Below are 12,403 nucleotides of genomic sequence, written 5' to 3' on the forward strand. Positions count from 1 at the left end.
ATGATTTGATTAACCTATTAGTTTTTAAATTAGTGCTTCTGAAATGTACAGAAGTAGACACTTCTCATCTGATTATACTGAACTAAAATCTTTAAACAACAATAAAACTTGTGCTGCCCTTTTCAGTTAGCTGGTTCAGCTAGTAAGGAAAAAAAAAAAAAAAAAAAGGTACTTTTTTGTTGTTGCAGTTTGCAGAGCTGGGAATAGAATCCATGAGTCTGCCCAGCTAGGCGAGCACTCTACCAATGAGCCGCACCCCGGCGGGATACTTTTATTTGAACCACCTGCAGTCTTTCAGCGTCTTATAGCTATAGGGGCATAAGCATTCTATTACAATGAAAAAGAAGGCAAAAAGATCCATTTTCCTCATTACAATATTAACTGAAATCTGTCAACAAAAAGCAGTACTTTCAATCACTGAAAGGAACCCAAGGGTTGCCGCACCTGGATTCTCCTTTTTTGCAGATCAGGAGACAAGCAGGTAAAGCAATCACTTGTCCCTCAGAGAGCTGGGTCTCGTCACCAGCCAGGTCCGTGGTGCAGTGCTCCTCCCACTGCCCACGCAGACCAGGCTCTGATCATCTAATGTCCATCACAAACAGCACGCTCTGTGTACTCACATCTGAAAGTACAACCTCAACACCACAGGTTGAAATGGTCTTAAAGAATTACACAGCTCAGCTAAGCAGCACAGAGGTGACAGATCAGATGAGACACACATCTAAGGTCAGCTGAATGATCCCTTCACATCGAAAAAAGGATGGAAACAAGAACTCAGCTCTGCAAACACTGTCTTACAACGCTCTTATCACTTCGGATGTCAACAGCTACTAGATAGTCACATATGCAGGTTCTCTTTCTGTCCAAATCATAATGGTCCTACTTTGAAAAAGAAAAACCACAACCTTGGTATCCTTGACATGACAGCTTTTCAAAAAGTAGATGTCTGCTGTATGTCCGTCTTTTTACCTTCCCATTGCTTATCCTCAGTGTGTGTGTTCTTCTGAAAGTTCCAGAGGCTCTGACACCCTTTATCTTAGTTTGGAAGGAGGTATTAGCAGGAGGTTGGTCTGCTCAACTACCCAACCTCCTTCTCCAAAGAAAAGTTCTTTTTGTTCCAAATATATTAGAAAACAAGAACATACATTCACACAAAAACTTGTACAGGTATGTTCTCAGCAGTATTAGTCATAATACCCCCAAAGTAGAAATAATTTAAAAATTAACTGATGTAGAATATATTCATATAATGGGATATAATTCATAACAAAAGGAATAAAGTATTAATATATGTTCCGGCAAAACTGAACCCTGAAAACAAGCTAAGTGAATAAAACCAGTCACCAAAGGTTATATATTTTATGATCCTGTTTACAGAAAATGTCTTGAATGGGCACAGATGTAGACACAGAAAGGGGATTATGGTTAGGGGAGGTGGGAAGGAGACTGCTTTCTAAAGAGTACTAGGTTTCTTTCTGGAGCGATAAAAATGTTCTGAATTTGATTATGGTAACAGTACATCTCTGGATACTCTAAAAACCACTGAATTGTGCTTTTTTTTCTTTTTCTTTTCCAGGTGCCAGGAATTAAACTCAGGGGCACTCAACCACTGAGCTACATTCCCAGTTCGATTCTGTATTTTATTTAGAGACAGAGTCTCACCGAGTTGCTTAGCACCTCTTGGTTGCTGAGGCTGGCTTTGAACTCATGATCCTCCTGTCTCGGCCTCCCCAGTCACTGGGATTATAGGCGTGCAGAATTGGGCATTTTAAATGGGTACATTACATACCATATGTATCAATATCATTTTGTAGTTTTTTTCTTTTTTCTTTTCTTTTTGCAATATTGGGGATTGAACCCAGGGCTCACACATACTAGGGCAGGAGCTCTACTACTGAGGGAAATCCCCTGAACTGTATCTCAATAAAGCTGTTATCAGGCCTGGGGCTGTAGCTCAGTGGCAGAGTGCTTGCCTAACATGGGCAAGGCACTGGGTTTGATCCTTAAAACCACATAAAAATAAATAAATGAAAACAAAATGCAAAAGATTGATGAGGCAAAGAACACAACCGCTACAAATTTACCTCAAGACAAGCAACCACAGTTAATAAAAGGTATTGTTAACATAATTTATCCTTCCAGATTTTTATATGTACACGTGTATGCACATATACTGGCAGTATTAGGCACTGAACACTGAGCCTCACACATGCTGAGTAACAGCTCCAACACTGAGCTACTCACAGCTGTTCTCCCTTTTCAAAACAATCTATGTATTTTAGTGTTTACTCATGAAAAAAAAAACCAAAGTAGCTTGAAAATTTTGTAAATTAATTTTTGTTTAAAAAGTGGTGCTTTTCAATAAGATACTACTCATAAGAGGATTAATTAAACACTTGAAACGTGACCACTCTGAATTATCTGAATTAACACACTCTTAAAAAAAAAAAAAAAAACAAAAAAAAACAGTACTGGGGATTGAACCCAGGGTCACTTTCCCATTGAGCTACAACCCATTCCTAGCCTTTTTTATTTTGAGACCTTGCTAAGTTGCCAAGGTTGACTCTGAACTTGTAATCCTGCCTCAGCCTCCAGAGTCACTGGAATTACAGGCATGCACCATCATGACCAGCTGAGATATGCTTTTAAAATGTAAAACACCTTCTGGATTTCTAAGACTTATTATGAAAATAAATGTATGATAAATACTTTAAAAAATTTTAGATTACGCTGAAATAACAACACTTTGGGTCTATTAGGGTTAAATATTACTAAAATTAATTTTACTTTTTACTTTAAAAAATGTGGTTACCAGAAACATGGATGAACTTTGAGACATCATGCTAAGAGAAATAAACTAGTCACAAAAGTATGATTCCACTCATGAGGTACTTAAGAGTAGTTCAATCTATAGAAACAGAAAGTAGAATAATCATGGTGCCAGGAGTTGTAGGGACAGAGGAATTGAAGTTTTTGTTCACTAGGTACAGTTTCAATTCTGCAAGATAAAAAAAAAAAAAAGTTCTATAACTTAATGCCACCAAACTGTGCACTTTAAAAATGGATAAAGGAGGTTTGTTATTTCTGTTACTAAAATAAAAAAAAAAATTTTTTAAATGTAGCCATTACAAAATTTAAGGCAACAGCAATGACTATGGAAGCAGATAAGGTTTGCCTACAATTACAATAGCAGCGAGTAGTTTGTGTTCAAAACCAGAGGCATTTATCACTGATGGGTATCTGCCAAAACTGTGACTTTTGTGCTTTTGTTAAGATTCCCTGGGATAGGACAGGCTGTCTGGAGCAAGTTGATGTAGGACAGAACCGAAGTCTTTACAAATGTCCAGATATCGCTTAGTGAGGGATTCTATGATGATATATTAATGGAATCTGGGTGATTCCAAAACTTTTAAGTACTAAAACAAACAAACAAACAAAAACCAACCAACCAACCAAGCAGAGTTCACCATTTTGGCAAATCTGCTCCGCTTCAAGAAGCCAGAACAGTGCAACCCATCACTTTTGCAACTAAAGGTCCTAATCACTCTGCCCTAACTAACAGATTTAACACAGCTGGAGTCACCTCCGTGAGAAGTTCAATGATTTTCAGTTGTGCAGAACTGAGTATGTGGCAGTACAGAAAAGCACCTTTCAGAGAATTTCTTTGTTAAATTGGAAAAAAAAAAAAAAAAAAAAATCAGCCAGGTGTGGTGGCACATGCTGTAATTTCAGCAGCTTGGGAGGCTGAGGTCCTAAGCAACTTAGTGAGACCCTGTCTCAAATTAAAGAAAAAAAAAAAAAGCTGGGGATGTAGTTCAGTGGTTAAGAACCCCTGGGTTTCAATTGGAGGTACCAAAAAATAAACAAGCAAATACATAAATAAAATAAAATCACTTTAAGTTTCTTTTAGCTACAAGAGTACAAGGGTAGAACTACAAAAGGGTAAAAGGTCCTGGAGGAGAAGGGGGGATAGGAATCCTTATGAAAGGTAGCAGAATGAAAGAAAAAAAAAAAAAATGTGGTTCTTTAAGCTGTTTTTCTTCAAGTTGGTGTAGTTCATTAATAGACCAACAACAAAATAGTAAATAAATAGCTTGGTCCATCATTATCATGTATTTAACTTATAATCGCTGTGATTTAAAAGCTTTATTTTAATGCTATTCACAGGTGATCTCAAGGGATTTAGAAAAAAAAAAACATAACTTATAAGTATAAATTATACAGCTAGTAAAGAGGTACTCATACCTGTACATTATAATTATAACCTATGTTTTTTCAGCAGATTAATTTTCCTGATCTCAACTGAGGGACTAAACAGAACCCTTAAACTATGCAGCATGACAAGGATACCATCCAACTATTCAAGAAGGTCCACCAAAAATACATGGCTAGTCAGGTGTGGAGGCTTCCACCTGTAACCCCAGCTACTAGGGAGACTGAGGCAAAAGCACCCCAAGTTTGAGGCCAACTTCCTCAATTTAGTGAAGCCCTAAGCAACTTAGCAAGATCCTGTCTCAAAAAATAAAAAGGGCCAGCAATGTAGGTTCAGAGGTAGAGCGTCCCTGGGTTCAATGTCCATGACTGACAAAACAAAAACACTGCTTGGTTTTTAGCTGTATCTCTAGCACCTATATGAACAAGGAGTTCCCGCCTAGAAAAGGCATACAGAAGTGATGCCCCATCAATATCCGCAGTCAAAGGGGCAATGTATCAGAGGTGTCATCAACTAAGTGCTAGGAGGCTTCAGAGGATGAAGTTCACCCTCAACAGAGAGGGTGGAAGTAGCTACTGAGTTGGGGCGGCTAAGCAAGGCTGAGAACTGTTCAACACTACAGCAAAAAACTGGCATAGTGCCACAGGCAGGAAATCAAGGAGTTTTAGGAACTACTGCACAGTCAGAATGGCTGCTGGTCAAGCTTCTGAGTAATGATGACAAGGCTGGAAAGGCCAGTGCAAGTGCAAGAAGGCCTTGAACAAGGAGCTACAGTCCACTACGTGTCTGTTAGGCATCTAGAGAGGCTGCAGGTACTGAAGTATAGAAGTGATGCAATTTTTTGGTAATGGTGCTGGGAATCAAACTCTGGAATGCTGGGCAAGTGCTCTTACTACTGAGCTACCCCCCCAGCTCCCAAAGAAGTGAGATGATTTAATGGTACTTTAAGAGGATTACTCTGATTGTGATAGCAGGTCCCATTAAGAAATGTCTGGAGAAGCAGATTAAGCAGAGTAGTGGACGCTTAGCCAATCATCAGAGTCACCCATGGGAGCTCATACCCATTGCAGACCCACTCCATCTGGAAGGTCCACTAAAACCACACTGCCTCACATATGACCTAGAGGTCAGAGGAAAAGAACCTTTTCAAGGATGAACTTACAGTCTAGTCAAAGTTTGTGTTTTCCAAGAAGATTCCTGTTTTCATGGACAAAAATTTACTTAATCTACAAGTCGCATGTAAAAATTTTTTTTACCTCAGTCTTACTTCTTTAAGACAACTCAGGGTAACACAGTACGTAATGCTGTTCTTTGTTAGAAATGAGGCTAACGTACAGTGACTAAGAATCTACCCTAGAACTAGACAGAAGTGTTTATTGCTCACTGACTTACTGGCTTTGTGACCCTAAAACCTACAGGTCTGTTTCCTTATGGTAAAACCAGAAGGACACTAGCCCACTGTTCAAGTGTCAGAAAGATTAAAAGAGATGATACAAGTTAATGCTTGAAGCAAAAATCATTATTACCTTAAACCAGATCAGATACTGAAATAATCACTTTGAAAATTCTGAGTTCATTCCAGGGTATAATCTTTCAAAAAACTTGGACTACTATTATTCCTGAGAATCAGAAGGGGTGGCCATAACATCTGCTCCTGTATACATGACAACGTGCATTTGCATTTACATGTACACAAAGCAGTGCTTTTGCAGTACTTTACATGCATCCCTGTGAGGCATTCAAGTTGGTTTTAACGAGCTCATGCTACTTAAAATGGTTATGCACCAGAACATCAGCAACTCCTGTAAATAAACCTAGTGCCCTGCAGTTATGCAGAAACATAAAGGTGTGATATAGATTTTGCATATTTATTTATTTATTTATTTAAAAAACACATGGGTTACTCCTTTTTTAAGACATTCATACCAAAACACTAGTGCCCACAACTGGAAGAGCTGCTATTACATCACTACTTATCCTCTGATTAGGTTTCAGACAAGAATCCTAATCATGACCACCAGGAATTTCTAGCACACTGACGGAACCTGTGATTTTCAAGTTATTCTCCTGAGGAAGTGTAAGATGTATACACTGATGGAGGGGCAGATATGCCTGAAGGAGAAAGTGAAAGCTGAGCAACCTGAAGGGTGAGTCCTTAAACCTTCATCAGTTTGAGTTCACTTAGATTTTTATTATAAAAAGGGTGTGTGTGTGTGTGTGTGTGTGTGTAGGGGAAGTCTCACTGCTTAGAGGGAAAAAAGGCTGAAGACAATTTCTTTCTTTTTTTTATTTCTTCCTTTGTTTGGCACACTGGGGAATGAACCCAGGGGCACTTAACAATTAAGTCACATCCCTAGCCCTTTTTGAGACAGAATTTCACGAAGCTACTGAGGTTGGCCTCAAACTTGCCAACCTCCTGCCTCAGCCTCCTGAATTACTGGGACTGCAGGTGTGAGTCACATGCCTGGATAAGACTGAAAACAATTTCTAACACACCAACCTAGACTTGGGGAGTGTGAGATGGGACACACTTCTTGATTCACCACATTTAAAACAGGTATTGCAGCAAGGCAGCATCAAGAGTGACCTCAGCACTCTGCCACTTGCTATCAGTATAAGCAGACCACATGGCTCAAGAGAAATGTGAAAAAGGGAAATAAATTCCTAATTGGGCTTAAGAGGACAAGCAGATACGTCCATTTATAATCATTACAGAAACATGCCATATCCTTGCGTCTAAATGGCACATGACAAAAAATTATTTTGATTCCCTAGTAATAAGTTTTTCATGTTCTGCCAAAACTACTGAGAAATAATTTTCCCAAATTAATGGGAAATGTATTTTCCAAATTGTTCTTGAATCACAGAGTAATTTTTCTAAACCATGCTCTCAAGTTTTTCTAAGCTATCTCCCAGGATCTAGGCTTGACCAAAGGTATTTCAAAAGCATTTTTTAAAATTGGAAGAATATTTAACAGTTGTACTCAATATGGTGTTGAGTAACAAAGCAGTTTACCAAACAATGTGACCAATAAGCACATTTTAATAATAAGTGAATAAATAAGTATGGATTCCTAGGGGTAAAAAAAAAAAAAAAAAAAAAGAATCTGTGATGGGATTTTCAAGTTATTTTTAGTTTGTTTTGGCTAATCTGTGATTTTAAAAATTGGTTCTTTTAGTTATACATGACAGGAGAATACATTTTGACATAATAAAAGCATGGAACATATCGTGTTCTAGTTCAGACTCCAGTACCTCTCCTTCTCCTTTTCTTTCCCTGCCCCTGCTACCTTCCCTCTATTGATCTTACTGCCATTTACCCCGTTTTTTTTTTTTTTTTTTTTTTTTTAATTAATTTCTGTGGTTGTACTCGATGGTGATGAATTTCTACTTCACCCCCTACTGGGGTTAGCTTCCACATATCAGAGAGAACATTCAGCCTTTGGTTTTTTGGAACTGGCTTATTTCACTTAGCATGATAGTCTCTGGTTCTATCCATTTACCAGCAAATGTCATAATTTTTGCAAGCAAGTTTTGCCACTTGATGGCTCAACCTTCACACGTTCCCTGGAGTATTTTTCTTATTGCCATTTTTAAGTATAACTGACCTTGAACCCAAATTTTGAGTATACTTTGCATCAGGATGCTCTCAGATTCAGTTCATCTCTTCACAAGAGCAAGAATTTTGTCAAATAAATTTACAATTCAATTTAAAATTTTAATAATTCTTCCCTCTTTTCAGCAGACAGAAGTTTCTTCAGATATGACAGGTTTTAAAAAACTGACCACTTCCAAGGTTCTCAATTTTAAGTCACCAGCTCTCACCATAAAGGGAGCATTCATTATAGATTTTAAAGGGAAGCACAGGTTTCCATGAGCTCTCAAGTGGAACACAGAGGATTTAGAGAGACACACAGAGAGAGAGAGAGAGAAAGAGTCAGCAATTATATAAGCAAAAATATGTGCTCTGAGGAGAGAAGCAGTAAGACTACTCCAAACAAATTCACTGAGGAAGGAAAGAGGACCACAGTTAGAGGTTTCTTTTCACAGCCTCATACAGGTTAACTCCAAGCCAGACGTGCTATTTCAAATAAATGCCACTGCACACTTTACACCCACACTTCCCTTTGTGGGGTGACCAGCTTCTTTAACTGCAGAGGCCACTTGAAATCCTTGAGTGTAAGCTGACATATAAGCACAAAATATCACTATAAAAATTTGAAGCATGTGCCTGAGTCCTCATTAGCCGAACAGTTCTAAGGAACAGTATAAAGGCCTGTGCTCCAAGCATAGGCCTGGGAAGCAGCCTGGACATTTCTGTGGCTCACTTCATCACTGTATGTGATGGTGCCTTGATTTCCCTACTTGTCAAACAAGGGCAGTACTGAGAGAATTGAACTGAGAATGGTTTATAAAGTGCTTAAATAATAAAACTGGCAAACCACCAATGTTATTTTATAATACCTTAAAGGCCAGCAATGGGGCCTTACACTTACAGACTCACACTTATTAAAGTCACACGAGAAAAGACACATAACCAACCCACAGCTAAGTGACTCAATTACAAATCTATACCCTTCCTGGAGAAAGTATTGGAATGTGCAGAGGTTTATTTTTAATTCTAAAGGCTGATCAAATAAATGTATGAGTCTCTTTTAGACTATGCACATGTTTTCAAGTTGAATTTTAAACCTTAACAGTGGTTATTAGGTTCCAGGGTTTCTTTAGCAGCTGTCCTCGAACTAAGGCAGAAATCAATAATCCTGAAGAAGCTAGGGAGTACCTCTCAAAAAACTCAAAGAGAGGACAGTAAATTCGAATTCTTCATTTTCCACTGAAAAGAATAAAATGTGCATTCCTAAATCGTCCCTTCACGTTTACCTATTACTTGCTACACATATACACCCAGGCACATGCACACATACACACATTCGTATATCCCCTACATAATCCAACTGACAGGTATATTCCCAATTTGAGAAACAGGGTGATATGTGAGAAGAGCCTTTTCCTTCCCGTGAAGCAGAATATGGAGTCTCACGAGAGCTAGTTAAACTGGCAGACAGCAAAGGTGAATCACAAATGAAGGTGCGATGAGTACTAAGACACAGAGAAACTATGGGAACATAATCGGATCAAAAAAACCACGAGGTCACAAGGGCAACACAGGCTGGGCAAACCCCGGATGGCTTACAAAGGGTCCCGAGGATCAGGGTGGAAAGGGCCCACGTATAAACAAGAAGCACTTTTACGTTTAAGTACCAGTTCAGTTCATCAACTCAGCGTGGGGCTTGGGCTTTGGTTTCAAACACCAAGTTTCTAAACTAACAACAAAAAAGTGTAACTGACAGCAATGCACCCCAGCAAAACACAGCGAAAGCTCAGGGTAATACCAGTTATCCCAGAACTAGAGGAAGAAAACTTTGTGAGTTTACGCGACACTAATAACATGCTGAGTGCTCTGAATCTAGTTATTATTAAATCATATTCGCAGGGGTGTGTGCCCTAATGTAGGTGCCTCTCAGGCAAGTATATGAAAGTCCAACTCTGAGTATTTTATTCCTTCTCTAAGACATAACAGGCTTTATGACATTCCTTTAAAGTTCTCTGCAAGTTCAGGTTGAGTAAGTAGCTTACTGCACAACAGTCACGGGCACTTTGGTGAAAACCACAAATTAGATTCTCATGTTAAAAAATAAAAATTTCATTTTTGTTCATGATCCTATCATTTATAAATGCTTACCCCACTAAGATTTAAATAGTTTAAAAAAATCAAGTTTAACTATTTCACACCTACATGTAAATGTATTATGTATTACCCCCAAATGACCTTTCTCACATTTTATTTGTACACAGTAACACAACAATCACTTTCAACTCTAAATTCCAACTGTACTTTTTATGTCCGTCTACATATGTGCAACAATTCCCTCCACTAATGGACCCAACCTACCGGGGTCTCTCATGCTATTTTGTTATTCAAATGATTTTTCACAAGGAAAGGTACACTTAAATTCCCAAGTTTTTATCTTCTTCCCTGTTCTACCATAATTACTCTTTCTCCTTTAAATCAAAACAGCCCTGTCTTCCCTATTAAATTACAATTTTCATAAATAGGTAGACAGTGTGTACCATTTAATAATCAACTAACATATTTCTGAATGTTTTGATTTTCTAAATACAAAGATTTTTAATAGATATTTTCAAAATTTGTTACCTCCAAAGACAGCAACAATTTCCTATGTAGTATACCTTATACACCTAAGCTTTTAGTAACTGAACATAAATTGTAAAGGTAGGTATGTTACAAAGAAAAAACAGTCATTTTCACTTGGTAAAAGCCTACTAGTTGGTGACTTGATGTGGCAATGAAACAATTCATTTAACACTGTGAAGTTTTAGTTAATATAAATAGTACCAGAACTTTTTTTTGCACTCTGGCTTAAAGAGAAAAAGAAATTTAATCAAAGCAAATTCATAGTGGATATGTTTAAAAATCAACAACTTCTAGGACTGGCAGGACCTGAAGTCATTAGAGACTCACAGCCCAATTGACTATATGTTCTATTACAGGGGCTATAGAGCCCCAAAACTAAAGATTTGGTTAATGACAATATATAGTAGACTCTGCAGTCAGGAGTCAGGAAATATTTCAGTATGGGTCAAGATAAAGAAAAAATTTTGAGCTGAAGTTCAATTACATACAACATCCATTTCCCCATTCTAGTTAACTGAGGCTATGTACTATACTATATGAATCTTCAGTTTACCTACTGTCAATTCCAGCCTTCAAGCCCAATTGTTCTACTTTTTAATTTATGAGCTTAAATACTAGGATACCTTTGAAACTCAATAGAATACATGCTAAGACCTCACTACAAATTTTCCTGTAAGGGAAAAATGACTATTACCACCAAGGATATCACTTACCAACTGTATCTTATTTATAATTTACTAAATCAAACAAAAGTATGTTCACAAACTTCACCTCTAACAAGCTGTCTTCAAATTACTTATTTCAAGAACTTATGTTAACTGTGTATCAAACACTAAATTCAGGTCAAAATTATGTCTGTTTAACAAATACTACTCTTAGAATGAAAATATCATTTATTATTATTAGTCTATAATTATTAAACATTTGCAAAAGCAATGTTAATTTCTAGAGAAATACCTGAACCAAGCTATCTCCTGTTCACTCACCAAAACGTTACTTGGTAGCAATAATCCAAAGAAAAATTCACCTTGAAGCACCACCTGGTTAACTATGTAACAAACACATCCTCTGGTTTCTCATAAATGTGTCTTGGCATATCTCTTTAAGATACTTGTAACAATGCCTTCAAGTATCAATAGGCATCAACAACCATGGTCAATCTTTGGTAGAAAGGAGGAGTTCATAGAAAGGCATGTTCTCAATTTTTTTTTTTTTTTTTTTTGCAGTACTGGGGATTGAACCCAGGGCCTTGTGCAAGCTAGGCGAGTAATCTACCCCTGAGCTACATACCCATCTCATCAGGTCTTTAAGGCTTTTTTAGCTTACTGACTCTGGAGTTGATTATCAAAGTAGCAGCAACTGAGAACTTAAACATCATATATGAGAATGCAAAATGCAATTGATTACAATATTGGCAACTTTAAAATTTTCTTAAATAAGCCATATATCATTTCTTACTTTAAGTGTTTAAACCCCACTACTGCAACCAGCTCTAACCGATTCCTTGAGGAATCGTGGAGGCTGAAATTGTGGAAGTGTTGGCTTTGGTGGTGACCAAGGAGGAAGAAATCTCTGGCTCCCCTGCTGCTGCAGTTCCCACCCTCCAAAATGAATATACCCACCGGTGTGAATTGACAATGAAGTCCAAAGAGCAAGGCAGGAAACGGAGTCCAGATCCTCAAAATGGCAGTACAGGGCATAACCACTAGGCCACCTATCAGTTCAGTACAAAAAGTACAACCCTGTGCATCATGGTGCAAAAGCTGGGGCCTAGGTTTCGCAATGTGCATCTCACACCTATGGAAATAATAAGAGGAGTAAAATCTATAGAAATCAACACACCCTAAGAAAGTGGGTGCTCACAGAAGACTGGTGTCAACACTTGCAAAGGTGGTTGGCTACTGACATAACATGGCAAGCACAAGTACAAAGTTGGAAGGAAGCAAAATTTTACAATCAGCTGTTGAGTCTGA

General features: G+C 37.9%; 1 protein-coding gene across 3 annotated transcripts in view; it reads right to left on the bottom strand.

Moving 5' to 3' along the window:
* ADNP (activity dependent neuroprotector homeobox) overlaps nt 1-12,403 on the bottom strand; it is a 29,843-nt gene that overhangs the window by 15,202 nt on the left and 2,238 nt on the right. The window contains exon 1 of one of the 3 annotated variants that reach the window (XM_079127563.1): nt 12,053-12,191. The exons of the other annotated variants lie outside the window; for them this stretch is intronic. The gene's annotated coding sequence lies outside the window, so the exon portion shown is untranslated. Of the gene's footprint in view, nt 1-12,052; nt 12,192-12,403 lie in introns of those variants that run through there. 3 annotated transcript variants of the gene reach the window in all.

The sequence above is a fragment of the Sciurus vulgaris genome (assembly GCF_902686455.1).
Source record: "Sciurus vulgaris genome assembly, chromosome: 2".
NCBI classification, from domain to species: Eukaryota; Metazoa; Chordata; class Mammalia; order Rodentia; family Sciuridae; genus Sciurus; species Sciurus vulgaris.